The 27,597-nt window shown below is 47.4% G+C and overlaps 2 protein-coding genes and 1 pseudogene across 2 annotated transcripts in view; all 3 read right to left on the bottom strand.

Moving 5' to 3' along the window:
* Positions 1 to 27,597, bottom strand: part of LOC136406650 (BPI fold-containing family B member 1-like) — a 202,438-nt gene that overhangs the window by 36,245 nt on the left and 138,596 nt on the right. The window lies entirely within an intron of this gene.
* The window catches only part of LOC136405093 (BPI fold-containing family A member 1-like), a 228,069-nt gene that overhangs the window by 90,158 nt on the left and 110,314 nt on the right, over positions 1 to 27,597 (bottom strand). The gene's annotated exons all lie outside the window — the stretch shown is intronic.
* Positions 118 to 22,100, bottom strand: LOC136405675 (BPI fold-containing family A member 3-like; annotated as a pseudogene).

Below are 27,597 nucleotides of genomic sequence, written 5' to 3'. Positions count from 1 at the left end.
CAGGAGAAGGACCAGGTCCTGGGAAAAGGGTGAGATCTGTTTGGAGTTCACCCAGGAGGTGGTGGGGACAGGTGCCCACAGGAAGGGGCCCAGCCCTTGGGAGGAGCAGTGGGGACCTTACTCAGTGAGGATCGTGGTGTGGACACTGCTGGGCTCCACGAGGCAAAGAACCTGTCACCAGACCCCTCCGGCCAAACTCGTCTTTCTCCAGGCAGAACTCCACAGCGAGACTCATGCGTGCATGTGTCTTTGCAGTCTTGTTATTGCAGGGCCTCCTGGGGATGAGAGAGAGGAGGAGAGGAGAGGACAAGGGACAGAGAATGAGCAGGAGGTGGAGGCAGTCAACATGAGGAGTGGCTCTCCACATGGGGAGTGCTGTCCACATTGAGACCTTTCAACAAACCGGTGGCCCAGAGGGGTGCCACACCCCCGCGTGCTAAACCTTGCGGTCAGTGATTAAAGAGAAAACTGCTATTAGCCACTGTGGCTTCTGAAAATCCTTTATACAGACCAGCTTAGGGCCTTTGGGAATGCAAAGCTGCAGCTCCACATGGTTGTACTGATTTCTGTGACGCACAGCCAGCCGCAGACGCAGACCACAGGCCTGTTCTCACGCCACGCCTGCCTCGCTCGGCAGGTGACCCCAGCACCTAGCAGGCTGCCCCACCACCTACCAGGCTGCCCCACCACCTATCAGGCCGCCCAAACCTCAGGCGCAGTTGATGGCCTCCTCCCCTCATCTCCACATACAAACCATCAGCAAGTCGTGTTGTCTCTGCTTGTAAAACACATCCTCCTCTGTCACCTTCTCCAGGTCCTGGTGACCATCACTGCCTATCTGGAGACACTCTAGTTTCTCCGGGCTTCCGGCGTGACCTTGGCCTCTCTATAGACCTCTCCCTGGGGCAGCCCAAGGGGCCTAACTCCCCTCTCGCTCAACATTCTCCATGTGTTTCTCATTGTCCTTGGTTAGAGCCCGAACTCCGCACCACAGCCCCTGAGACCTGTAGGGCCCGTCTTGCTGCCGTCTTGCTCACCTGGCCACACAACACCTATGCTTTTTCTCAAACACACAGATTTCTCTCTTACCTTCAGGTCTTTCCAGCCCCCCTCCCCACCCACATGCCTCTTACATCACATGCTTCCTCATTCTGGTTTTTACCTAAGGGTCCTTCCTTCCTTCCTTCCTTCCTTCCTTCCTTCCTTCCTTCCTTCCTTCCTTCCTTCCTTCCTTCCTTCCTTCCCTCCCTCCCTCCCTCTCTCCTTCTCTCCTTCCTTCCTTCATTCCTCCCTCCCTCCTTCCCTTCCCCTTCCTTCTTTCCTTCCTTCTTCCTTTCTTCCTTCCTTCCATTTTTACAGAGACAGAGAGAGAGTCAGAGAGAGGGATAGATAAGGACAGACAGACAAGAACGGAGAGAGATGAGAAGTATCTATCATCAGTTTTTCGTTGCAACACTTTAGTTGTTCATTGATTGCTTTCTCATGTGTGCCTTGACCGTGGGCCTTTAGCAGACCAAGTAACCCCTTGCTTGATCCAGCGACCTTGGGTCCAAACTGGTGAGCTTTGCTCAAACCAGATGAGCCCACGCTCAAGCTGGTGACCTCAGGGTCTCAAACGTGGGTCCTCTGCATCCCAGTACGATGCTCTATCCACTGCGCCACCGCCTGGTCAGGCAGGGGGTTACTTCTTTAGATGGGTCCTCTTGATCGGCCCCCTCACACACCCTCTACCTTGATAAAAACTGCTTTCATCTCCCTCCACCTGAGATTGGTTATTTATTTTCGTGGCCTATCTCACGAATGAGGATTAAGGTCCCAAAAGGCAGTGACTGTGTGTCTTTTTCATAGCTGTGCACTCAGTACCCAGCCCAGGTCCTGTTACACATTAAGTGCTCAATAAATATTTGTGACAGTTGTTTAAGGAATGAATGAAGAGAGGTGATCGTGGCTGAACTCATCCAGGAACACCCTGCTGGTGAGGGGTGGCCCCACTAAAATGGAGAGAGAGGGGATTGGAGGCAGAGAGAAGGGAGCCCCAAGCACAGCGGGCTGGAATAATGGCGTGCTGGGGCTGAGGAGCTTTGAGTCTAGGAAGCTGGGGAGGCCTGCGCCCCTCAGGAGGGAGGCATGGAAATGGAGGTGAGCAGGACAGGCCCAGTTCTGTGAGGGTGATTGTCCCTACTGATGGCCATGCACCCACCATGTGTGGCAGGGAAAACCCTCAAACTGCCAGCAACAGGGACAATCACGACCATTTCACTGAGGCGGACTCAGGGCTGAACGTTAGACAGCTCAGATGCTTTGGAAAGAGTCACACAGCCCTCAAGCAATAGAGTGGAGTTCACATATCTGACTCTAGTCCTTAGTTTTTGGGGCTCCCAGTTGTTTATCCAGTTGTGCTCTGGGTACCCATGTTATAGATTAGGCCAGAGCAGTCCAGCATTTTCCCCAAGGTTGATAGCAGAGCCAAGATTTTTTTTTTTTAATCTAAGAGGCAGGGAGAGAAAAAGACAGAATCCCACATGTGCCCTGACCAGGATCCACCAAGCAAGCCACCTACGGGGTGAAGCTATGCCATCTGGGGTCGTTGCTTTGTTGCTCAGCAACCAAGCTATTTTAGCTCCTGAGGAAAGGCCGTGGTGCCATCCTCAGTGCACGGGGCCGACTTGCTCAAATGACCCATGGCTGGAGGAGGGTGGGGAGAAAGAATGAGAGAAAGAGGGAGAGAAGGAAGAGGGAGAAGGGTAGGGGGAAGAAGCAGGCGGTCACTTTTCCTGTGTACACTCACTGGGAATCGAGCACGGGGCACCCACAGTGTCGATTAGCCAAGGCTCTACCGCTGAACCAACCAGCCAGAGCCAGAGCCAAGATTTCAGTGCAGAAACTTTCACTCCCAACCCTTCATTCTTACTTACTCTGCTATGCTGCCTCTCCAAATACCCCTTGTATGTGACATCTCCTCCTTCCAATCTTCCTTCCTTCTCTCTACCCAGGCCGTGCACTTCCATTCCCCAGCTCTCCCCTCTGACCCAGAGCTCTGTAAAGAGTCCCAGGGTTGGGGTTCAGGGTCTCGCCTGCCTTCTCGCTGCTCCTGGAGGCTCGTGCCACCACCGGTTAGCCAGCCCACCATGCCCGGGGCCACCTGCCCGGAGGCCTTCAGACTGTCCAGGAGGCAGATGTTCCGAATCCGGCCCTCTGCGTTGTGCTTCATGAGGCCCAGGGTAATAACTGGAAACAGAGGAGGGATCAGTGATATTGTACAAGGTCACAGACAAGGCAGGAGACTTGGAATCGGGAGGTCAGAGTTGCAGGCTGGGGCACCCACTCCCTGCTGTGAGATTGGGTGCATGGCACCCCGGGGCCCCCAACCCCGAGATCCACATTCTTCATCTGTGAGGTTCGGCTGTGCAGGGGCGATGTGACATTCCTCAGAGGGTCTGGCCAGGAACAGCTGCTAATGGGGATATGCTGGTTGAAGTTTCACCCGTGCCAGAGCCTATCATAGATGCAGAACACAGTGGATGTTGGGTGAAGATTAACATAGGTGGGCAAATCAGGAGAGAAGAAATGTCAACCCTCTCGTGCCACTCCCGACATAAACTGCAGGACGGAGTGCAGCTCCCAGCAGAAAACAACGCATTTCAAAAGGGAAGGGGAGTTGAAAGCTGTGGACATGTCTAAGTTCTGCCTCCTTTGGATCCAGACTCTGCTGCTCAGAGTCGGGGTCCGGCTCTAACAACCCTCAGCGCTCCCCACGGGACGCACCTGTTTCACTGACTTGACCCTTTCTATGATCAGGACCCGCGTTCTGGGCCACCCAGAGCAGCGGGAGCCATTGTTGCACCACACCCTCCTCCCCCGCCCCTGGGGCCAGCTCCTTGACCCCTGTTCAGCACCCCCTGTTTCTGCTGCCTCTAAACAAAAGATGGGTCTGGAGCCACAGATCTGGGTTCAACTCTTAGCTCTGTTAGCTCCATGATTCAGGACTTCCTCATCTGTGTGATAGGTAATCATACCCATCTCACAGGATTCTTGTGAGAAACATTGAGGAAAGTCATCCAAAGAATATCTATTTAGCGTCTACTGGGTGTCAGGCCCTGTGCTGGGCACCAAAGACACAGACCAGCTTTCTGTGTGGTAGGAGAGACATAATTGACTAAGTAATTTTAAAGATAGAGTGAGACTATAAGTACGCTTAGAACTCTTATAAATCTTGGTTAATGATGATGGTAGCACTTGGGAATTGGTGAGCAACAGACATTACTAGTTGACAGTCCAATATTCCTTTCATCCATATACCCACCCACCCACCCACCCATCCACACATCCATCCATGCATTCATCCATCATTTACGCATCTATCATTCCACCCACCCACCCATCTATCAACCTATCCATCTGCCCATCTTTCCTTCCATTCAACCGTCCTGTCATTTCCATCCAAACTCTGTTTTCATTCAGGCACTATCGTCATTTCCTGGTCCAGGTGAGGCTGTGATAATCTGAGCCACCATCGCATGGTGACTCCTTCAGGTTCAAAGTTGTCCTGTGACCCAGGTTGGTCTTATCAGACTAAACAGAAGATCTTGGGTTTCATGTTTGAGGAGGAGGTTTTTCTCTTTTTCTTCCAGTGGAAAGGAACAAGACAGCCTGCAGTTCCAAGGCCACCGGCCACCATTTCCTACCGTACTGGAAACCAGCAGCCTGAGGATGAAATCATGATGCTAACAGCACTAAGGGAAATGGACCAAATCCGGTTCTGAATGGCAGCTTTGAGCTGCTGACTGATCCAGACCTGCAGCTGGCCTTGCCTGTGACTTTCAGTTCTGGGAAGTGACTGTTTTTCTTGCTAGAGCCAGGTCGAGTTAGGTTTTCTGTTATTTGTAGCTAAGCACTGATACGTGAGAGGTGATTGTAGCGATAAACATATTTGCAGCTAGAAGAGCGCTGTTCATATACTTTTCTTTATTGAGTCTCAAAAGCAGCCCAGATAATAGCGTTCTAGCTGCACCATTTGTACAGATGAGGATCCCTGGGCTCATAACTATGCGTGTATATATTTGATATAAACCGAATTAAATGGATACAGTTAGAGCTAACCATGACATGCAAAGTTGTGATGAAGGAAAAGAAGAAACAGTGATAATCTGTAAGTATTAAGAAATAGAAATAGTCATTGAAGATCTCATTTCCCGAAATACACAGACCCAGGACAGTCTGGGCCTGGGGCAGAGTGATCAGAGAGCGCTCACCCATATATGTGTCTGTTCGTTAACCTCATACTAAACTTCATGGAGCTTATTTTGTTGTTGATGAATTCCTTCAATGATCCTCCTAGGTCAGGGGTCACCGGGCTGGAGGGACCGTCCGCGCCTGGGGGTCCTTGGGTTAGAGTTGAGAAAGAAACATGGGCCTCAAAACCCAATTTGACGGTCAGATGCCCCAAATTCCCGGACACGACCTTGACCTCTGAACACATCCCACACGTGGCGCGTTTACTTTCATTCATCAGGTCTGCCTGGCCTGCGTGGGCGCCCCAGGTTCTAGACACAGTCGTTCAGCAGACATTTATGGGGTCTCCTATGTGCAGGAGCCGTGCCAAAGGGGCGGGGCTGCGTGGGTGGAAACCGGAGGACCCTCCGCCCTCACGGAGCCGACAGGCTGGTGGTTGGTGAGGAGGCAGGAGCCCTAGGGGTGAAGATGGGGTGTGGGGTGATGGGGTGTCACCTGGAGAGTCTCTGGGCAGAGGCTGTTTGCCAAGGGGCCTGGAAAGAAGTGTCAATGTTCTAAGCCCTGCGGCTATAGCGGTGCATTCCGAGGGGCGCGCTCTGCGGAGGAGGGAAGAGCACGGGCAGGCTGAGCACCCAGAGGGCGGGCGGAGGGCACTAGTTCAGGTCGAGGAAGGTCTTTCTGCAAAATTGACGTCTTAGCCGAGACCTGAGGAAGGGAGGGCGCCCTGTGGATCGTTAGGGGAAGGCTGTTTTAAGCAGAGGGAACAGCGCCTGCAAAGGTTCTTCAGTGTGTTTCATGTGCTTCCATGGCCACGTGGCCGGAGGGGAGTGAGTGTGGGGGAAGTGGGCATGGCCCGTCCAGGTAGGGCTGGGGTCTTGGATGGTGGATCTTAGCAGATGAAACAGAGTACGGAGACAGAAAAGAGGGGCATTTTGGGAAGAGATTAAATACAGTTGTGTAGTGACGATCAGAATAGCTAACGATTAATGTGTTCTGGGCACAAAACTAATCAAAACTTAACTGGCATTGGCTCATGGCTTAGATTTCTAGGAGAGACCTATGGGTCTGACGATGCCAGGCACGACTCAAGAGGGGACCGTCTCACCTTCGGGGACCTCGGGCAAGGACTGCTGAGCAGTGGATGGACCAAGCAGCCCGCAGAGGAGCAGGAAGAGGCCGGAGATCCTCAGCATCTTGGGTCAGGCACCTGGGGGAGGGCAGAGCAGAGAGTGTAGGTTGTGGGGGTCATCCTCTGAGAGGGTGTCCCCAGAGCATGAATCTGGGATGGCTGGAAACTCATGTAAGCCCTTTCTTTGGAACAAGAAAACATCATTCAGAGCTTCTACAATTTCTCATCATGCTGTCCAGCATCCAATAAAAGAATAACAAGGCATGTTAAGATAAAAGGGCAAATGGACTGAAATCTAAGAAATATTTTTAATTACGCCATCTAACAGACCCACGGGAAATTCAAATATTCCAGCACTGAGCAGGCAACAGGACAGGCAGCCCACCAAGGATGAGAAGAGGACCTGATTCCTTCAGCACTTGGGATGTGCCTTGGGGGCCCCAGGTAAGTCAAGTCAGTGTCAGGGTCAGTCTGAGATTCTCTATGGAGCTGAAGGGTTTGGGGGTGGGGGAAAACCAGGGACTGCTCTGTACGTATTCCTAACCACCCCAATTCCACTTCCATTTATAGATGAGGCTCAGAGCAGGGTTATGCTTTCCCTGAGACCACCCATATTTAGTGGGTAGCACCCAGCTTCCCTGCTTTTAAGTTATGTGTACTTTACTCTGTACCTCAGTAAATAAAGTTACTATGAGGATTCAACAAGTATTTTTAAAAATTCCTTAAGCAAGAGCCACCAAATGGAAGCTCATTTTGGACTTACTAGTCAATGGTTCTCTTCATCCCTCCTGGTTCTGACAGTGCCTTTAGGAAAACGCACACACTAACAGAGCCGAGGAAGGACAGGGTGGCCAAGGGGCATTTTTGGAAGCCCAGAGAGAGGGGTCTACACTAAATCTTTGCAACAGCCCTGTCCTATGATAAAAATATCAACACACTTATTTTAAAGAGCAGGAAATAGAAGCGTGGAGAGCTGAGGTCACCTGCCCACCCTTCCCTCTCCCTTTAAAGAACTCTTTCATTTTTGAGAGCAGAAACGGGCCTAACAGAAGGTTTCTCTCCCCATCCTTCTTAAGCTAGGTCTTCTTAAAGAGTTATTTAAAGTGGGTTGACAAGCTTTTGTTTTCCTCTTCAGCTTTTTCTTAATCGGATGCCAGACACAATAGCTGTATCTCAGCAGCTATTTTATCAACATGAGCATGAAAGCCACAACCCAGGGGTAGCAGAGGAGAAAGCTGGCGGACGCCTTATGCCAATGTACCCTTCTCCCTCCAGACGTCTCGTCAGCATTGAAGCTGCTGTTTCTCGTCTTCTGTGCTAGAGCCAGCACCAATTTGTCACTGGGCAACACTTACGAAAAGCTTCAGTCTGGCTTGGTGTCTGATAAAAAGACAGTTCGAGAGGGTTGTTGTGTTGTGCTCACCTGGATTTCTGCAGGGGACAGTGGAGGAGCTCTGGGTCTCCGTCAGTTGATTCCTGCTGGGTTCTGCAGTGGGGCTGACTTCATATATAGCGAGTGAACCCACAGCCGGGGAGACGTGGCACTAAGTGATTGACAGCTGGGAAACTAATGAGAAGCTGTCCATCTCACCATATCCATCCCACAAATTCCAAAGCAAACATTTCCTACAAGAGGCCCCAGTGGTCACGAGGTAAGGACTCACTCAAGCCGGATGTGTCAATAATGTATTTCAAACTGTACATCACGATGCCACCAGATGCAGAGGTGCAGAGAAAGTGGAGGACACGGAGAACGTGGGGAGGTGGTGCTTGTCTCTCATTCTCTTCTTGTCCTGCTTTGAGATGGTCTCCTCGTCTGTGTCATGAGTGAGGGAGGCCTGGGGACAGGAGTGACCGAGGAAGCCACTCAGTCTGCTGAGCATAGAGGTCAGGGAGCAGGTGCCCCGGCCTCAGTTCAGGAAGCCTTGAGTTCTCGCGGGCTCTGCCCAGTCTCGCTGTTTGACACTGGACAGTTTTTATGTCCTTTTATAGTCTCAATTTTCCCCTCTGTAATAATAGTAGTGTTCGCTATTATCGACAGGTAGTTTTCATAAATGCTTGTGCAACCCTCCTAGCATCCCTAGGATATAAACACTATTATTAGTCCCATTTTACCGAAGAGAAAACTGTGACTGAAGTGTAAACAATTTTTGCCCGAGATCATAGAGATAGTCTACAGTAGAGTCAGGTTTTACATCTAGTTCTGTCTTCTGCCCAAGCCTGTAACCTGGACACCGTATCACAGATTTCTCCTTTTAGAGCAGAACGGAGGCCTCCTCGGTGGGCCAGGCGAACCGTCTCTGCCGCACTGAGAAGTCGTTGCCGTGGCATCATTGTCAGGCGCAGTCAAAGGGGCTCTTCAGAGAAGCAACGTGACCTGTCCGAGGTCACACAGCTAGTTAGCATCGATGAGGTCAGAACCAGGTCAGCAGAGCTCCCGAGTCCCCTGTCTTCCCCCTGCACCGCCCTGTCCTCGAATGTCTGGCGTGACGTAGGCACCCGGTGACTGTCTGATGAATCATCGAATGGTCGTCCCCTGAGAACTTTGCTGTTTTCTGCATTTTGGAATTACGGAGAGAAATCAGACCTAAGTCTTGCCTCCTCGGGACTCACTGTCTGTTGAGGTTGACAGACTTGGTTGGCCAGGGTGTAGGTCTTCATTTAGCTCTGTATGTTTTTGTTTTTGTTTTTTTCTGTCTTGATCACTGTTGTATCCCTGGGATCAAGCATGCTGGGCCTGGTATAGTAGGTTCTCAGTAAACATTTGTTGAATGAATGGGTGATAAGAAACAACCTTAAAGAAGAAGGTCAGAGCATCCCAGTAAAAGGATCCGCATGTGCAAAAGCACAGCTGTGTGAAACTACAGGGTGTGTTGATGGAGGGGCGGGTCCTTCAGAGAGACTACAGGGCAGAGGGCTGCAGCGTGGAGCAGGGTGGGGCAGCGGAGAGGACAAGTGGGGCCTAGAGTGACGTCCAGGAGTTGGCTCTTCATCCACAGGGCACTGGAGGACCCCTGGGAGGAGTGGGGGTGGGGCTGGAGGACACAGCCAGATACCGGACTAGAAAGTGACTTCTGCTGCCGGAGCACAGAGTGAAGGAGGTGAGGTCCAGCCAGGGGCCGCCGGAGCACGCTCCTGTAATGGCCCAGGGAGCAACCCAGGAGCTGGGACAGCCCAGGGTGGAGTGAGGGGAGTGAGGGAGGGGGGCTGCCAGGACTTCCTGATGGGAGTGGGTGGAGGTGGGCTGCAGGGGTGGGGAGGGGAGGAGCCTGGTTTCTTTCTGGGAAGAGGGCGGGGCACGACTGGGAGGCAGGAGAAGGATCAGGTCCTGGGAAAGGGTGAGATCTGTTTGGAGTTCACCCAGGAGGTGGTGGGGACATGTGGCCACAGGAAGGGGCCCAGCCCTGGGGAGGAGCACCAAAGACACAGACCTGCTTTCCGTGTAGTAGAAGAGACATAATTAACTAAGTAGTTTCAAAGATAGAGTGAGAGTATAAGTATGCCTTGAACTTTTATACTACTTGGTTAATGATGATAGTAGCAGTTGGGAATTGGTGAGCCACAGACACTACTAGTTGACAGTCCAATATTCCTTCTATTCATACACCCACCCACCCACCCATCCATCCACTCATCAACCCATCCACCCATCCATCCATCCATCCATGCATTGAAGCATCCACCCATGCATCCATCCATCCATGCATCCATGCATCCATGCATCCATCCATCCATCCATCCTTCCATTCATCCATCCATCCATCCATCCATTCATCCATCCATCCATCCATTCATCCATTCATCCATCCATCATCTATCCATGCATGCACCCATGCATTGATCGATCCATCCATCCACAAATCTATCCATTCATCATCCATCCATGCACCCATCCATTCATCCATCCATGCATCCATGCATCTACCCATCCATCCATGCATCCATCCATCAATCTCTCCATCCATCCATCCATCCATCCATCCATCCATGCATGCATGCATGCATGCATCTATCCACCCTTGCATCGATGAATCCATCCATCTATCCATGCATCCATCCATGCATAGATGCATCCATCATGCATTTATGCATCCGTCAGGGCATCCATCCATGTACCCATCCAGGCATCCATCCATCCATCCATTCATCCATCCACCCATCCAATCATCCATTCATCATCCATCCATCCATCCATCCATCCATCCATCCATCCATCCACCCATCCATCCATCCATCCATCCATCCATCCATCCCTCCATCCATCCACCCATCCACCCAGCCACCAACCCATCCACCCATCCATTCATGCATCCATGCATCCACTCATCTATGCATCTATTCATCCTTCCATCCACCCACCCTCCCATCTATCAACCCATCCATCTGCCCATCTTTCCTTCCATTCAACCATCCTGTCATTTCCATCCAAATTCTGTGTTGATTCAGGCACTATCTCCATTTCCTGGTCCAGGTGAGGCTGTTAATCACCTGAGCCACCATCGCATGGTGACTCTTTCAGGTTCAAAGTTGTCCTGTGACCCAGGTTGGTCTTATCAGACTAAACAGAAGATCTTGGGTTTCATGTTTGAGGAGGAGGTTTTTCTCTTTTTCTTCCAGTGGAAAGGAACAAGACAGCCTGCAGTTCCAAGGCCACCGGCCACCATTTCCTACCATACTGGAAACCAGCAGCCTGAGGATGAAATCATGATGCTAATAGCACTAAGGGGAATGGACCAAATCCGGTTCTGAATGGCAGCTTTGAGCTGCTGACTGAACCAGACCTGCAGCTGGCCTTGCCTGTGACTTTCAGTTCTGGGAAGTGACTGTTTTTCTGTTTGAGCCAGGTCGAGTTAGGTTTTCTGTTATATGTAGCTAAGCACTGATACGTGAGAGGTGGTTGTAGTGATAAACATATTCGCAGTTAGAAGAGCGCTGTGCATGTACTTTTCTTCATTGAGTCTCAAAAGCAGCCCAGGTAATAGTGTTCTAACTGCACCATTTGTACAGATGAGGATCCCTGGGCTCATAACTGTTCATGCATATATTTGATATAAACTGAATTAAATGGATACAGTAAGAGCAAAGCATAACATGTCAAACTGTGATGAAGGAAAACAGTAAACAGTGATAATCTGTAATTATTAAGAAATAGAAATCGCCATTGAAGATCTCATTTTCCGAAAAATTTTGATCCAGATGGTTTTGTGGAAAAGTTTACCAAACTTTGATAGAAAGGTTATTGTAAAAGAAAATATGGGAAAAAAGATGTCAATAATATTTTATGAGGCCGGTACAACTTTTCTAGCCCCAAAGACAGTACAAGGACTGAGTTATACATCAATTTTATGTATAAAAAGTTTGTTAAAATTCTAAATGTAATATCAGCCAAGAAATCTTATTTATTTATTTTTCTGATGTTGGAAACAGGGAGGCAGTCAGACAGACTCCCATATGTGCCCGACTGGGATCCACCCGGCATGCCCACCAGGGGGCAATGCTCTGCTCATCTGGGCCGTCTCTTTGTTGCAACCAGAGCCATTCTAGCGCCTGAGACAGAGGCCATGGAGCCATCCTCAGCGCCCGGGCCAACTTTGCTTTAATGGAGCCTTGGCTGTGGGAGGGGAAGAGAGAGACAGTGAGGAAGGAAAGGGGGGAGGAGTGGAGAAGCAGATGGGTGCTTCTCCTGTATGCCCTGGCTGGGAATCGAACCCGGGACTCCTGCACTCCAGGCCAACGCTCTACCACTGAGCCAACCAGCCAGGGCCAGAAATCTTATATTTTACAATACATTCCTAAAAAATATTAAATTATAAAATATCACAAGTTAGTAGGATACATTATAAATACATTATAGTACATTATAAATAGATCATTCCAGAACATTATAAAACATTATATACATTATTACAATATTGTATTTATTCCAGAAACACTAAGATAACTTTACAGCAGAAAATCTATTAATACAATTTGACATATTAATGGACTAGAGAAAAAAGAGATTAATTTTTAAGTGCAGAAAAACATTTATTAAAGGCCAATACTAATTTATTATTAAAAGAAATTTAGAAAGGTAGAATATAAAGGGACTTTCTTAACATGATAAAAACTATATTCCAAAATCCTACAGAAAATATATTTACTCGGGAGTTGTAAATCCATTTCCCTTTCTATGGGAGATCTCAGTTATACTGCAAGGTATTAAAAAAAGGCACAAGATGATACAGTTTAGAAGAGATAAAACAGTCACTATTTACAGATGATATGACCCTCAAGCTAGATAGAAAATACAATAGAATAAAGACAAACTATTAGAACTAATAGAGGTGTAATTATAAAGAATAAGATAGCAAATTAATTTTCAAAAATCAACAGCAGTCCTCTCCACAGTACCCGTAATACCAACTAAAGAATATAACAAAAAATCAGGCAATACACGCTGGGACAAATGTAGCTTTACAGTTGTTTGGATGAAAAATAACACAATAATTAATTAATAATAATACTGGAATAAACTCTGCTTCACTCTGTATATCCTGTAGCAACAAAACCTATACATTTTTTAGAAATCAAATGAACAAAGCTCAAGATGTTTAGAGCGCTTTAAAATTTCACCAAGTGATATAAAATCAATCTGAATAAATTGGAAGATATGCTAAGTTTGTGATTGAGTGACCTACCATTGTAAATATGCCAAATCTCTCTAATTTAAAAAACACATGCAATGTGACCCCGAACAAATTTCCAGATGATTTTTTTTAGGAATTCAACGCACTCTAAAATTCATTTGAAAGAAGAAATATCTATTACATAAAACTACATTCTACAAAGATGTAGTATTTAAAATATTATGTTACTGCTGCAGAAATGGTTACACAGGCACAGAAGACAGAACTCAAAAGGGAATCGGAGTGTTTGGAAACTTGACCCTTTAGTAATGGGGTGAGAAAACAAACTCATTATTTGAAGAGAAGTGAGGCTGGTCTCTAACTCACATACATAAATGTACATAAAGAAGTCTCCAGATGGATTAAAACCCTACATGTGAAAGGTTAAACTCTAAAGCTATTAGAAAAACAAAGCCTTGGGTAAGGACAACGGCTTATGACTCATCCGACACAAAGCACAAGATGAAATTGAGTACCTATGAAAACAGTCCTGTTCAATGAAGGACCTCCCAACAGCACTGATAGGTGACCGCTTGGGAGACATGTTAACCTGTAGTTAGACCTGGCAAGGGACTAATGTCAAGAATCAAGTAACATCTCCTCAACTCAAAGAGGATAAATAAAAAAACAAACAAACAAAAAAAAAACACCCAGGGATGCAAATAATAAAATGAGCAGGAGGGACCCCAGTGCCTCATATATCCCTCGTCTGTATGACTTCTAGTCTCAAGTCAATGTCAAATTCAAGTGAGATGTTTGCTGAGACCCGGCCCCTTTGGAAAGACATCTGGATCCCGCCATAGTCCAGCTGAAGGTTGGTGATGTTGGCGCTACACAGAGAAAGAGCAGAGGTCCCGCAGGGGGGAGGGACCCCAGGTAGCAAGGCCTCGGTCTGACAGACAAGGCCGGCCCCTGTCACAAGGGCCTGGCAGTGCGTTTGAAGTCAGAGCCTTTTATAGACGCTCTGTGGGCAAGAGCCACCTATGGGAGCCCTGGCTGCAAGTCCTCACAGCTGTCCCGAGTGTCCTGACACTCCACACGGTTGTATCGATATCTGTGACCCACAGCCAGCCGCAGACCCAGACCACAGGCCTATTCTCACGCCGTGCCCGCCCCGCTCGATAGGTGACCCCACCACCTTCCAGGCTGCCCCACCACCTACCAGGCCGCCCAGACCCAAACCTCAGGCGCAATTGATGATTTCCACACCTCACATCCACATTCAAACCATCAGCAAGTCATGTTGTCTCTGCTTGTAAAACACATCCTCTAGCTTTTTGCAGCAAAACAAAACAAAACAAAAAAACAAACAAAAAAAACCACATCCTCCTCTGTCATTTTTACTGGGTCCTGGTGACCATCACTGCCCGTCTGGAGACACTCTAGTTTCTCCGGGCTTCCGGTGTGACCTTGGCCTCTCTAAGGACTTCCACCTGGGGCAGCCCAAGGGGCCTAACTCCACTCTCGCTCAACATTCTCCACGTGTTTTCAATGTCCTTGGTTAGAACCCGAACTCCGCACCACAGCCCCCGAGACCTGCAGGGCCCGGCCTCACCTGCCGTCTTGCTCACCTGGCCACGCAGGACCTGTGCTTTTTCTCTAACACACCGATTTCTCTTACCTCTGGGCCTTTCCAGCCACCGTCCCAACCCCGCATGCCTCTTACGTCACATGCTTCTTTATTCCGGTTTCTACCTAATGGCCACTTCTTTAGACAGGTCATCTTGATTGACCCCCTCACTCACCATTTACCTTGATAAAACGGCCTTCATCTCCCTCCACTTGCAATTGGTTATTTACGTTCATGACTTATCTCATGAAAAAAGGATTAAGATCCCAAAGGGCAGTGACTATGTGTCTTGTTCATAGCTGTGTACTCAGTACCCAGCCCAGTTCGTTACACATTAAGTGCTCTATAAATATTTGTGACAGTTGTTTAAGGAATGAATGAAGGGAGGTGATTGTGGCTGGACCCATCCAGGAACACCCTGCTGATGAGGGGAGGCCCCACTAAAATGGAGAGAGAGGGGATTGGAGGCAGAGAGAAGGGAGCCCCAGGCACAGCGGGCTGGAATAATGGCGTGCTGGGGCCGAGGAGCTTTGAGCCTGGGAATCTGGGGAGGCCTGCATCCCTCAGGAAGGAGGCGTGGAAATGGAGGTGAGCAGGACAGGCCCAGTTCTGTGAGGGTGATTGTACCTACTGATGGCCATGCTCCCACCATGTGTGGCAGAGAAAACCCCCAAACTGCCAGCAACAGGGACAATCATAGTCATTTCACTGAGGCGGACTCAGGGCTGAAGGTTAGACAGCTCAGATGTTTTGGCCAGAGTCACACAGCCATCGAGCAATAGAATGGAATTCACATGTCTGACTCCAGTATTAAGTTCCTTTGGCTCCCAGATGTTTATCCAGCTATGCTGTGGGCGCCCATGTTATAGATGAAACCAGAGCGATCTAGCAATTACCCCAAGATGGGTGGGACAGCCAAGATTTTTTTTTTAAAAGAGAGGCAGGGAGAGAAAGAAACAAAATCCCACATGTGCCCCAACCAGGATCCACCCAGCATGCCCGCTACAGGGTGATGTTCTGCCCATCTGAGGCAGTTGCTTTGTTGCTCGGCAACCAAGCTATTTTAGCGCCTGAAGGAAGGCCATGGTGCCACCTTCACTGCACGGGGCCAACTCGTTCGAATAAGCCATGGCTGGAGGAGAGGTGAGGAGAAAGAGAGAGAGAAAAAGGGAGAGAAGGGAAAGGAAGAAGGGTAAGGGGAAGAAGCAGGTGGTCACTTTTCCTGTGTACACTCACCGGAAATTGAACCCGGGACATCCACAGTGTCGATAGGCCAACGCTCTACCGCTGAATCAACCAGCCAGAGCCAGAGCCAGAGCCAAGATTTCAGTGAGAAACTTTACTCCCAACTCTTCATTCCTACTTACTCTGCTATGCTGCCTCTCCAACTACCCCTTGTATGTGACCCCTACTCATCCTCGTATTGGGCCTGACATCTCCTCCTTCCAATCTTCCTTCCTTCTCTCTTCCCAGGCTGTGTGCTTCCATTCCCCAGCACTTTATTCTGACCTTCGCTCTGTAAAGAGTCCCAGGGCAGGGTTCAAGGTCCCACCTGCCTTCTCGCTGCTCCTGGAGGCTCGTGCCACCACCGGTTAGCCAGCCCACCATGCCCGGGGCCACCTGCCCGGACGCTTTCAGACTGTCCAGGACGCAGATGTTCCGAATCCGGCCCTCTGCGTTGTGCTTCATGAGGCCCAGGGTAATAACTGGAAACAGAGGAGGGATCAGCGACATTGTACAAGGTCACAGACAAGGCAGGGGACTTGGAATCGGGAGGCCCGTGTTGCAGGCTGGGGCACCCACTCCTTGCTGTGAGATTGGGGGCATGCCACACCGTGGCCCCCTACCTGAGATCCACATTCTTCATCTGTGAGGTTCGACTGTGCAGGGGCCATGTGACATTCCTCAGAGGGTCTGGCCGGGAACAGCTGCTCAAAGGGGATATGCTGGTTGAAGTGTCACCCGTGCCAGAGCCTGTCATAGATGCAGATCACAGTGGATGCTGCTTAAAGATTAAAATGGGTGGGCAAATCAGGAGAGAAGAAATGTCAACCCTCTCACACCATACCCGACATAAACTGCAGGACAGAGAGCTGCTCCCAGCAGAAAACAACACATTTCAAAAGAGAAGAAAAGTTGAGAGCTGTGGACATGTCTAAGTTCTGCCTCCCTTGGCTCCAGACTCCCCTGCTCAGAGTCGGGGTCCGGCTCTAACAAACATCAGCGCTCCCCACGGGACGCACCTATTTCACTGATTTGACCCCTTATATGATCAGGACCTGTGCTCTGGGCCACCACAGAGCAGCGGGAGCCATTTTGGGACCACACCCTCCTTCCCCCGGGGCCGGGTCCCAGCCCCATGTTCAGCACCCCCTGTTTCTGCTGCCTCTAAAGAAAAGGTGTGTCTGGAGCCACAGATCTGGGTTCAACTCTTAGCTCTGTTAGCTCCCTAATTCTGGATTTCCTCATCTGTGTGATAGGGACAGTAATCATACCCATCTCACAGGATTCTTGTGAGGAACATTGAGGATAGTCATCCAAAGAATATTTACTGAGCGTCTACTCAGTGTCAGGCCCTGTGCTGAGCACCAAAGACACAGACCAGCTTTCTGTGTGGTAGGAGAGACATAATGAACTAAGTAGTTTCAAAGATAGAGTGAGACTATAAGTATGCCTTGAACTCTTATAACGCTTGTTTAATGAAGATGGTAGCACTTGGGAATTGGTGAGCAACAGATACTACTAGTTGACAGTCCAATATTCCATCCATTCATATATCGATCCATCCATCCATCCATTCATCCATCCATCCATTCATCCAACCGTCCATTCACTCATCCATCCATCAATCCGTCCGTCCGTCCATCCATCCACCCGTCCACTCACGCTCCCATCTATCAACCCATCCATCTGCCCATCTTTCCTTCCATTCAACCATACTGTCATTTCCATCCAAACTCTGTTTTCATTCAGGCACTATCTCCATTTCCTGGTCCAGGTGAGGCTGTTAATCATCTGAGCCATCATCGCATGGTGACTCCTTCAGGTTCAAAGTTGTCCTGTGACCCAGGTTGGTCTTATCAGACTAAACAGAAGATCTTGGGTTTCATGTTTGAGGAGGAGGTTTTTCTCTTTTTCTTCCAGTGGAAAGGAACAAGACAGCCTGCAGTTCCAAGGCCACCGGCCACCATTTCCTACCGTACTGGAAACCAGCAGCCTGAGGATGAAATCATGATGCTAACAGCACTAAGGGGAATGGACCAAATCCGGTTCTGAATGGCAGCTTTGAGCTGCTGACTGAACCAGACCTGCAGCTGGCCTTGCCTGTGACTTTCAGTTCTGGGAAGTGACTGTTTTTCTGTTTGAGCCAGGTCGAGTTAGGTTTTCTGTTATTTGTAGCTAAGCACTGATACGTGAGAGGTGGTTGTAGCGATAAACATATTCACAGTTAGAAGACGCTGTGCATGTACTTTTCTTCATTGAGTCTCAAAAGCAGCCCCAGGTAATAGCGTTCTAGCTGCACCCATTGTACAGATAAGGATCCCTGGGCTCATAACTATGCATGCATATATTTGGTATAAACCGAATGAAATGAATACAGTTAGAGCTAACCATGACATGCCAAATGGTGATGAAGGAAAACAGTAAACAGTGATAATCTGTAACTATTAAGAAATAGAAATCGCTATTAAAGATCTCATTTTCTGAAAATTTTTGATCCAGATCATTTTGTAGAAAAGTTTTACCAAACTTTTATAGAAAGGTCATTGTGAAAGAAAATAAGGGAAAAAAGATGCCAATTTCATTTTCTGAGGCTAGTACAACTTTTCTAGCCTCAAGGACAGTGAATTATACATTAATTTTATCTATAAAAAGTTTGCTAAAATTCTAAAATTATCTGCCAAGAGATCTAATACCTTACAGTACATTATTTAAATATATATTACATTATAAAATATCATAAATTAGTTGGATACATTATGAATATATTATAGTATATTATAAATAGATCATTCTAATACATTATACAACATACATGATTAAAATATTATATTTATAGCAGAAATGCTAGGATAACTTTAACCTCAGAAAATCTATTAATACAATTTGATCTATTACTGGACTAGAGAAAAAGATTAATTTTTAGATGCAGAAAAACACTTTTTAAAGGCCAATATTGATTTATTATTAAGAGAAATTTAGAAAGCTAAATATACAGAGACTTCCTTAATGTGATAAAAACTATATTCCAAATACTAGAGAAAATATTATATTGCAAGGTATGAAAAAATCACAAGATGTTTTCGGTTTAGAAGAGATAAAACAGTCACTATTTATAGATGATATGACCCTCAAGCTAGATAGAAAATCCAATAGAATAAAGGCAAACTATTGGAACTAATAGAGGTCTAATCATAAAATAGAAGATAGCAAATTAATTTTCAACAGTCAACAGAAGTCCTTCCTCAGTACCAGTAATACTAACTAAAGAATATAACAAAAAATCAGGCAATACACGCTGGGACAAATGTAGTTTCACAGAAGTTCTGATGAAAAATAACAAAAATTAATAAATAATAATACCAGGCCTGACCTGTGGTGGCGCAGTGGATAAAGCGTCGACCTAGAAATGCTGAGGTCGCCAGTTCGAAACCCTGGGCTTGCCTGGTCAAGGCACATATGGGAGTTGATGCTCCAGCTCCTCCCCCCGTCTAAAATAAAATAATAATAATAATAATAATACCGGAATGAACTCTGCTCCACCCTGTGTTTCCTGTAGTGACAAAAACTATAAATTTTCTGGGAATCAAATTAACAAAACTCAAGATGTTTAGAGGACTTTAAAATTTCACCAAGTGATATAAAATCAATCTGAATAAATTGAAAGATATGCTAAGTTTGTGATTGAGTGACCTACCATTGTGAACATGCCAAACCTCTCTAATTTAAAAAACACATGCAATGTGACCCCAAACAAATTTCCAGATGATTTTTTTTAGGAATTCAACACACTCTAAAATTCATTTGAAAGAATAAAGGTCTATTACATAAAACCACATTCAACAAAGATGTAGTATTTAAAATATTATGTTACTGCTGCAGAAATGGTTACACATTTCTGCAGAAGACAGAACTCAAAAGGGAATCGGAGTGTTTGGAAACTTGACCCTTTAGTAATGGGGTGAGAAAACAAACTCATTATTTGAAGAGAAGTGAGGCTGGTCTCTAACTCACATACATAAATGTACATAAAGAAGTCTCCAGATGGATTAAAACCCTACACGTGAAAGGTTAAACTGAAAAGCTATTGGAAAAACAAAGCCTGGGGTAAGGACAAGGGCTCTGACTCATCTGCCACAAACCACAAGACGAAATTGAGTACCTATGAAAACAGTCCTGTTCAATGAAGGACCTCCCAACACTGATAGGTGACCGCGTGGGAGACATGTTAACCTGTAGTTAGGCCCGGCAAGGGACAATGTCAAAAATCAAGTAACATCTTCTCAAGTCAAAGAGAATAAATTAAAAAACAAACAAAAAAAACCTAGGAATGCAAATAATAAAATGAGCAGAAGGTCAAAAAAGTTAAAAAACAGTTAACAAAATCATGACGAGAGGCTCAAATTTAACACTAATTAGAGAAAGTCAAACTAAAACAAATAGATATCACAAACTCCACATTAAACTGGCAAATATTGGAGAGATAGAGCTATGTCCTGATTTAGGTTAGCTCCACCCCTCCCCTCCCCACTCCAGCAATTAATATATTGAACCCTTAACCTCCAGTGTGATGGTATTTGGAGATAGGACCTTGAAGGAGGTAATTAAGGCTAAATTCACTCATAAGGGTGGGGCCCTAATCCCATAGGCTAATAAGAGAAAGAGACACCAGAGTACATTCTCTGTGTGCACACAGGGGAGAGGCCATGTGAGGACACAGCAAGAAGCCAGGAAAAGAGGTTACACCAGAAACCAGCCCTGTGGGCACACTCGATCTTAGAATTCCAACCTCCGGAACCATGAGGAAATGTCTGTGGATTAAGCCCCTTGGTCTGTGGCATCTTGCTATGCAGCCCATGTAGACTGGTAGGGATGGATACCCTCCCGTGTGGGGAATCATGGGGAGCTGGGCATGCGTGTTATTACTGCAGTGAGTGCAGACTGGCACAGACATTCTAGAGTGCCATCTGGCCATCTCGTTAAATAGCATTCGCCATCCGCCTTCCGGGTGTATCCCTGGGACAGTCTCCCACGGGTCCTAACAGGGACACCTGCAAGGGTGTCCATCTCAGAGGAGTTTATAGTGGCGGGGAGTGTCCATCCCTAGGAAAATGGACAAGTGGCGGTGAAGTGGATGAGTCTCACGGACCTCTCTGTGCCAGTCTGAAGCCACAGACATCAACAGCGTTCACTGAAACCAGTCAGTAGCCACGAGATCTATGTGACAACGCCATTTACATAAATCAAAACTCTGCGTGTTTTACAGGATCTGGACATATTTAAACACACACACACTCTGCAGTGCCTGGCGAGGAAGAGGGAATGGCAGTGAGATTAAGAGGTAAAAAGGAAAATAACATAAAATCAAATAAGAGAGGGGCCTCGCCACTATTCGTGAGAATGCCAATGTGTTATGAATTGATGCATGCTCGAGTCCACCTCGTTGTTATTCTTTGAGGTCCAAGAAAAAAGAATGAAAGGGGGGTACGTGAGTAACCCGAGGTCATCCAGCAAAGTCGGGGACGGGGCCCAGGCGCTGCCTTCCCCACCCACCCTGCGACAGCGGGCAGAGCAGAGTGCAGCTTAGCTTACGTCTAGCCAGGGTGCATTTGCTGTTCACATGGGCCTCAGCCAGGCCCGGCCAGGGCTGGTTGTGCAGGAACAGCAAGCTGAGGAAGACCTGGAGCCTCCACAGTGGGTGCATCTTGGGTTCTGGGCCCTGCAGGTGTCAAGAAGGGTCAGATGGCTGCAGGGGTGGCTGCTGGGACGACGACCTCGAGGTTTTCTGCGGGACAATTGCACCAGAATCTGCCCTCAGAGTGCTGCGGAGAGGTGTCCTGACGAGCTCCGGCAGCTGCTCGCATGGTGTTGGGGAAGGTTGAACCCTGCAGGGTGGCCAGGGCTCTAGCAGGAGGCCTTGTTGCTTGGAGACAGCCAGGAGAGCCCACTGTTGGGTCATCCAGCAGGAGTCCTGTCCCAAACCCTGCCCAGGCTGGATGTTGGTGACTCTTCGGTGAATATATAAATGAATGAATAAATGGGCAAGAATAGCAAATCCCAGGCTTTCCAATTAGACTAGGACTTTCATAAAGGGCAAGATCATTCTCAATGCTTTCCCTGATGCTTGTTTGCATCATGGGCTAGGGATCATTTTTTGAGTGACTAAATGACTCTACGTGAATGAGTGAGGATGGCTGATCTCTCAGTCCCTTACCTGATGATCAGTTTCTTGAGGGGAAGTTTGAGTCCAGTTAATCCTGGCGTGTCCAGTGCCTCCCATGTTTACCACATGATAGTTACTAATGAATTCTCGTTAAATAAAACAAACGAATGAAAGAATGAATGAATGAATGAATGATGAGTTGTGAGCACAGCATACAGCGAAGGGGGACAGGAAGTCTTGAAGCCAAAGCATTAGGTTTCCCTTGTTGCTCTGGGGTTGGGAGTCAGAGTTTAGTTCAAATTGCCCTGTCCTCACCATCTCCGGAAGTGGCGCCACAATCCACCCAGTTGCTCCAGCCTCAGCCCTTGGGGTCACCTTCCACGTGTTTCCTCACCTCTCATGCCCCATCTATTAGGAAATTCTGCCAACACTGTCAGAATGTGACCACATCCAACAACTCCACCTCAGATACCATTTTGGCCAAAACTATTACAGGGGTGTCCTATGTGGTCTGCCAGCTTCCTGAACTATTACGGGGGTGTTATATGGGGTCTCCCAGCTTCCTGAATTATTATTACAGGGGTCCTAGGTGGTCTCTCCACTTCTTTTCTTGCCCCCCTACAATCTCTGTCACACAGCAGCCTGAGCCATGGTTTTAAGACATAAGTCAGACTATGATGCTTCTTCTGCTCAAAACCCTCCAAAATTTCCACTGCAGAGTAAAAGCTAATATTCTTGCAATGGCTCTGGGCCCTGCAGGGTCCCCTGCTGTTCTCTCTGACCTCACCTGCTGCCACTCTGTCCCTCATCCACTCCCCTGCAGACACATGGGGCTGGGAGACTGGACCCCACAGTTTATAGCTGCTGGGAGCTCTGAGACAAAGGTACTCTTCACTCCCCCAGGCAGCAGAGGGTGTGCGGGGTCCTTGGCAGACTTCACAGCAACCAGGGGTGGGTGGGACCTTTGCACTTGGCTTCTAGTTTCATAAGAGATCATAACACGTGATGGCTTTTCAATTTCAGGTCTTCTCTCAGGGTTCACACTCTCCTTCGGGATGATTGTAGAATATCATTTTCAATCACTCATGTTCATGGTTGCATGTGACTGGAGCCAATCACAGCTGTCCTCTAGGACAACAACAAATTTTTATTGGATAATGCATAATGTACATGGTTCGTTGTATGGCTCTCACGAATTTACATTTTAAAATATGTGACAATCATGGCTCTCTCAGCCAAAAAGTTTCCTGACCCCTGCCTTAGTTATTCATTGATTGCTTTCTCATATGTGCCTTGAACGGGGAGCTATAGCCGTGTGAGTGATCTCTTGCTCAAGCTAGTGACCTTGCGTTCAAGTCAGTGACCATGGTGTTATGTCTATGATCCCATGCTCAAGCCAGCAACCCCACACTCAAGCTGGTGAGCACCAGTTCTAGCTGGTGACCTGAGGGCTTGAACCTGGGTCCTCTGTGTCCCAATCTGATACTCTATCCACTGCACCACCACTTGGTCAGGCTGAAATCTGTTATCTAATCATCCACACAGCCAGAAATAGTGTGCGGGTCCACAAAAGAGCTAACCATCCTGATGCTGCACGACAATTAGAGACCCAATGATCTTAGTTGACTTCACTTATGCTCAGGGCGATTTCTGTCTTAGTCATCCCGTAAATAATTCTCTTATTTTCATTGGTCTCCATGTGTAAATAGATTAAAAACCACTGCGTTAGAGAGTCAGAATGAGTGGTGTGGAATTCAAAGGGCATTGTGTGTATGTAAATGAAAGCAATGTGTGAGTTTCCTTTACAAGGTCAAATACATCCAGGTCATCTTCTCATACAAATTACTCATGACATCAAGACCTGCTGAGGTCTAGTCCCCTGTGTACATTCCCAACAAGCAGGAGAGCTGTGGTGCATGCCCAGTGCTATGACCTGGTGGAGCAGGTTACATGTGACCTTGCTCCTTTGCTCTAGGAAAACTCCAGGCCAGAGTTTTCAGGCACTTCTGAGGCTAAGTTAACCCAGGCACCCTCCCCCCTCTTTTAGTGTAGTTCATCCTTACTGGACTCGCCACCATTTGTGGCTTTTGTGCCACTGGCCACAGGGCTCTATGGAAGCAGGACAGTCTACTGTGAAGAGATGCAAATATTTTATTGTGGGAAGATGAAGTCAGCAGATGGGTTTACAGAAAAACACCCTCATACCCAGAAAAGCAGGGGATCTTTGGGACGGATCCAGGAGGCAGCAATTAACATGAAAATCTATGTAGCTGGTGGCTTGGAGTGTGGAGGGCATTTCAGAGAGGAGGCCGGCAAGCAGGACCTGTGTAAAATAATCAAGATACTCATCAACATTATACACCCTTTTAAAGGAGGTTATAATATAGGCAGAGCACAGCGCCTTTCCTCTGCCCAGTTCTGAATCGCACCGGTACCGCTGTCCACCGTTCGTGGTGCTGAACCGTATTTCTCCCTGGACACCCATCCACTCCCTCTTCCTGGAGAACAATTCCTCACTGTTCCTTAGTTTCCTTCTCCTCCGACAAGATGAACCTTGCTTCTTACCTTGGCCTACGTCGTGGCACAAGGCTGCAAAATGTTGACAAATGCCCTGGTTCATCAAAAGACATTTTAATATTACATATTATTTTAATATGGGCAATCCATTCACAGTTATAAAACACTTTCTAGGCAGGATAAATATGTCTGTGGGACTTCCCTGATAGATGGCAGGCTACATGTATTGGGGGCATAATATAAAATGTTGAGTGATTAAGGGTTCTTTGTGGGGAAATGCATTTAAGACAGAGGACACCTCCTGTGCAAATATACAGAACGAGGAACCAGCCATAATTAGCTGTTTTTTGCAACCAGCCATAGTTAGCTTTGCTAGAGTTGCTGTGTCCACTGTGGCCACCACCAACCACATGTGAATATTGAGCACTTAAAATGCACCCAGTCTACATGGAAATGTGCTGTAAGTACAAAATACACTCCAGATATCAAAGACTTGGTGCAAAATATAGGATGTAAAAGGTTTCCTTAATAACTTTTATACTGATGGTACATTGACATGCTAATTTTTGGCTATATTGAGTAAGCAAAATATATCACTAAAATGAATAAATCTGCATTTTTTCTGTTAAAATTTCATTACTAAAAATCCCCAAATTACATGTGTCTCATTATATTTTTTATTGCATAGCATTAATTTAGAGTAATACATAACTAAACTAATTAACCCAATGACATAGTTTCAACTATGGTGTCAGCCACTGAGTGTCTCATGTTCCCTGTCATGGACTGTACCTTCCTGGTGGCTCAGTCTATTATATCCACCCTGGTCCTCAGAAGTCACATGTACCGCCCACAGTAAGCTTATCCTTACTGCTAAGAGAAGCATGTATCCATCTCCCATGGTGCCCGTGACCAATCACACAGAGCTTCACCCCGTTGTCTAGAGCACCAGGTCCTTTCCTACTTCTGTATGTTCACACATGCTGTGTCCTCTGCCTTTAATGCATTTCCCCAAAAAGAACTCTTAATTGTTCTTCAACATCCATTTTAAATCCTTCCTTCACTTGGAAGCCCTCCAGGACGTCTTCTGGCAGAGCTTCTGAGTCTTGTCTCTCTACATCCATAGAACCTCAAACAGGACATTCTGCTGCACATAAAATAGCCCATTTATTTGCCTATCCCTTACTAGACTGAGCGCTCTTGAAGGCAGGGGCAGGGTGTGGTTCATCTTTGTAATCCTGGCACCTGGGATATAACGGGAAATAGAATAAAGTCCTTGCCTTTGTGAAGTCTGCATTCTAGTTGGGGAAGGAGAAGAAATAACTAATAACATAGTAGGAGGTCAGATGCTAATTGATGTGTCATGAAGGAGAATGAAGCAGGGACCAGAGTGGCAGGTGTGCCCTTTTTCTGGAGAGACCTGAGGTGGGGTCACTCGAGTAGACTGTATTCAGCACAGAATACAGTTTCAAATCAATATGTGCGAAGTGAATAATCGCATCTCCTTTTACAGAGACCCCCCTTTCCTTTCTTCACCAGATATCCTCCTTATGAAACTACTTTTTATAACGGAGCCCTTCCACCCTCCAGCCACAATGCTCTTCTTTCTTTGCACCCACAAGGAAAGCTCACTCCTGCCTCAGGGCTTTTGCACATGCTTGTTCTCCTGTCTGTGATGTTGTTTTCCTGGGTCTTGGGATAATGTCTTCTACCTTATCCTTCAGGACTCCACTACACATGCTCCTTTGCCTTTCTCCTCCGCCACCCCAGTCATGCTGTGTCTCACGTCCTTCTATGTTGTTACCTTCATCATTCCATCACCTTATGGAATGGAGTGGACCCTGCATTTAACTCCTAGTTCATTGTGAGTATGCACAACGAGGATACGAGCTCCAGGGGAGCAGAGTCTTTGTGTTGCTCATGGTTGTATCCCTTAGACTTAGAGTCTAACACATTGTAGATGCTTCACTGGAATTTTATGAATGAAAGGAGGAATGAAACGTTTACAATGACTCTAATGCCCAAGATCACTGAAGGCATGAAAATATGTCTCTGGTCTCTCACCTGATTGGTACCCATGCGGCTCCTGTGCTGTGAGGATATCTAGGCGGAGAACTTGTACGTGCCCGGCAAACGATCTAGAACACAAGACAGACACCTTAGACCGTGGGGGCGAAGGAGGATGAGAGAGGCAAAGGAGTTTCCCCTGCTGGATCTGGGGACAGAGCGAGGTCAGAGAACTGGTCAGAGGCTTGGAGACCGGAGGTAGAAGGCTCTTTTCTGTCACCAGCTGACTTCGATTATTTCACTGACAGTTCTGAGCCTCAGCTTCTTCACCTATAAACCGGAAACAACTTCTCCCTCCTGAAGCTAATCCCCTAAGAGCTTGCGCCCTAAAACAAGACAGTGGAGGATTTTGGCCTTAAGGCAGCCAGATTCTCTGTTTACCAGGAGCCCTCTCCAGAGTTGCAGCCGTGATGGGCAGAGCGAGGGTGTTGGCCCTGCTGCCCAGTCCCATGTGCTCGGACTGACGCTGTGCACCGAGCTTTGAGAGCTTCAACACGCATCCAGATGACCTGCCTCAAGCTTCCCACCCTATAAGCAGGGAGCTCCCTGTCAATGGAGGTATGCCAGCCACGGCCAGCAAATTGCCTGCTGGAAAAGTCATCTAAAGGAACGTTAGAAACTCTAGCATCCAGCCCGTGATTGGACTAGTGAAAATTCAATGAATGTAATAAGATTCTTTTTAACCCAGCAATGTTATTGGTTCTCAGATTCCTGCTGGGGGCTGAGCTGTGGAGATTCCACCTTGCACGACTCGCTGGGGGTCTGGCAGACGTAGAAACTTCGGGTACTGGGCGGTAGGGACGGCTGAAGGAGACAGTGCTTTCCTGGGCTGACACCAGACCAATATTCTCCTCCTAACGCAGCATCGTACATTTTAAGAGGAGAGTCAAGGGCATCTTGGACAGCTTTTCTTCCACACACACACACCCCAGGGAAGCTTCTGTTTATATTTCAGCTTCGTAGGCTTTGAGGACCAGGAGAGAATGGAAACCTGCACATACTTAGCTCGTGGTAGGGCTGCAGAGGGTTT

This window comes from Saccopteryx leptura, chromosome 5, assembly GCF_036850995.1.
Source record: "Saccopteryx leptura isolate mSacLep1 chromosome 5, mSacLep1_pri_phased_curated, whole genome shotgun sequence".
Taxonomy (NCBI): domain Eukaryota; kingdom Metazoa; phylum Chordata; class Mammalia; order Chiroptera; family Emballonuridae; genus Saccopteryx; species Saccopteryx leptura.
Note: the sequence above shows the minus strand (reverse complement) of the source record. Positions and strands in the feature narration are given on the sequence as shown.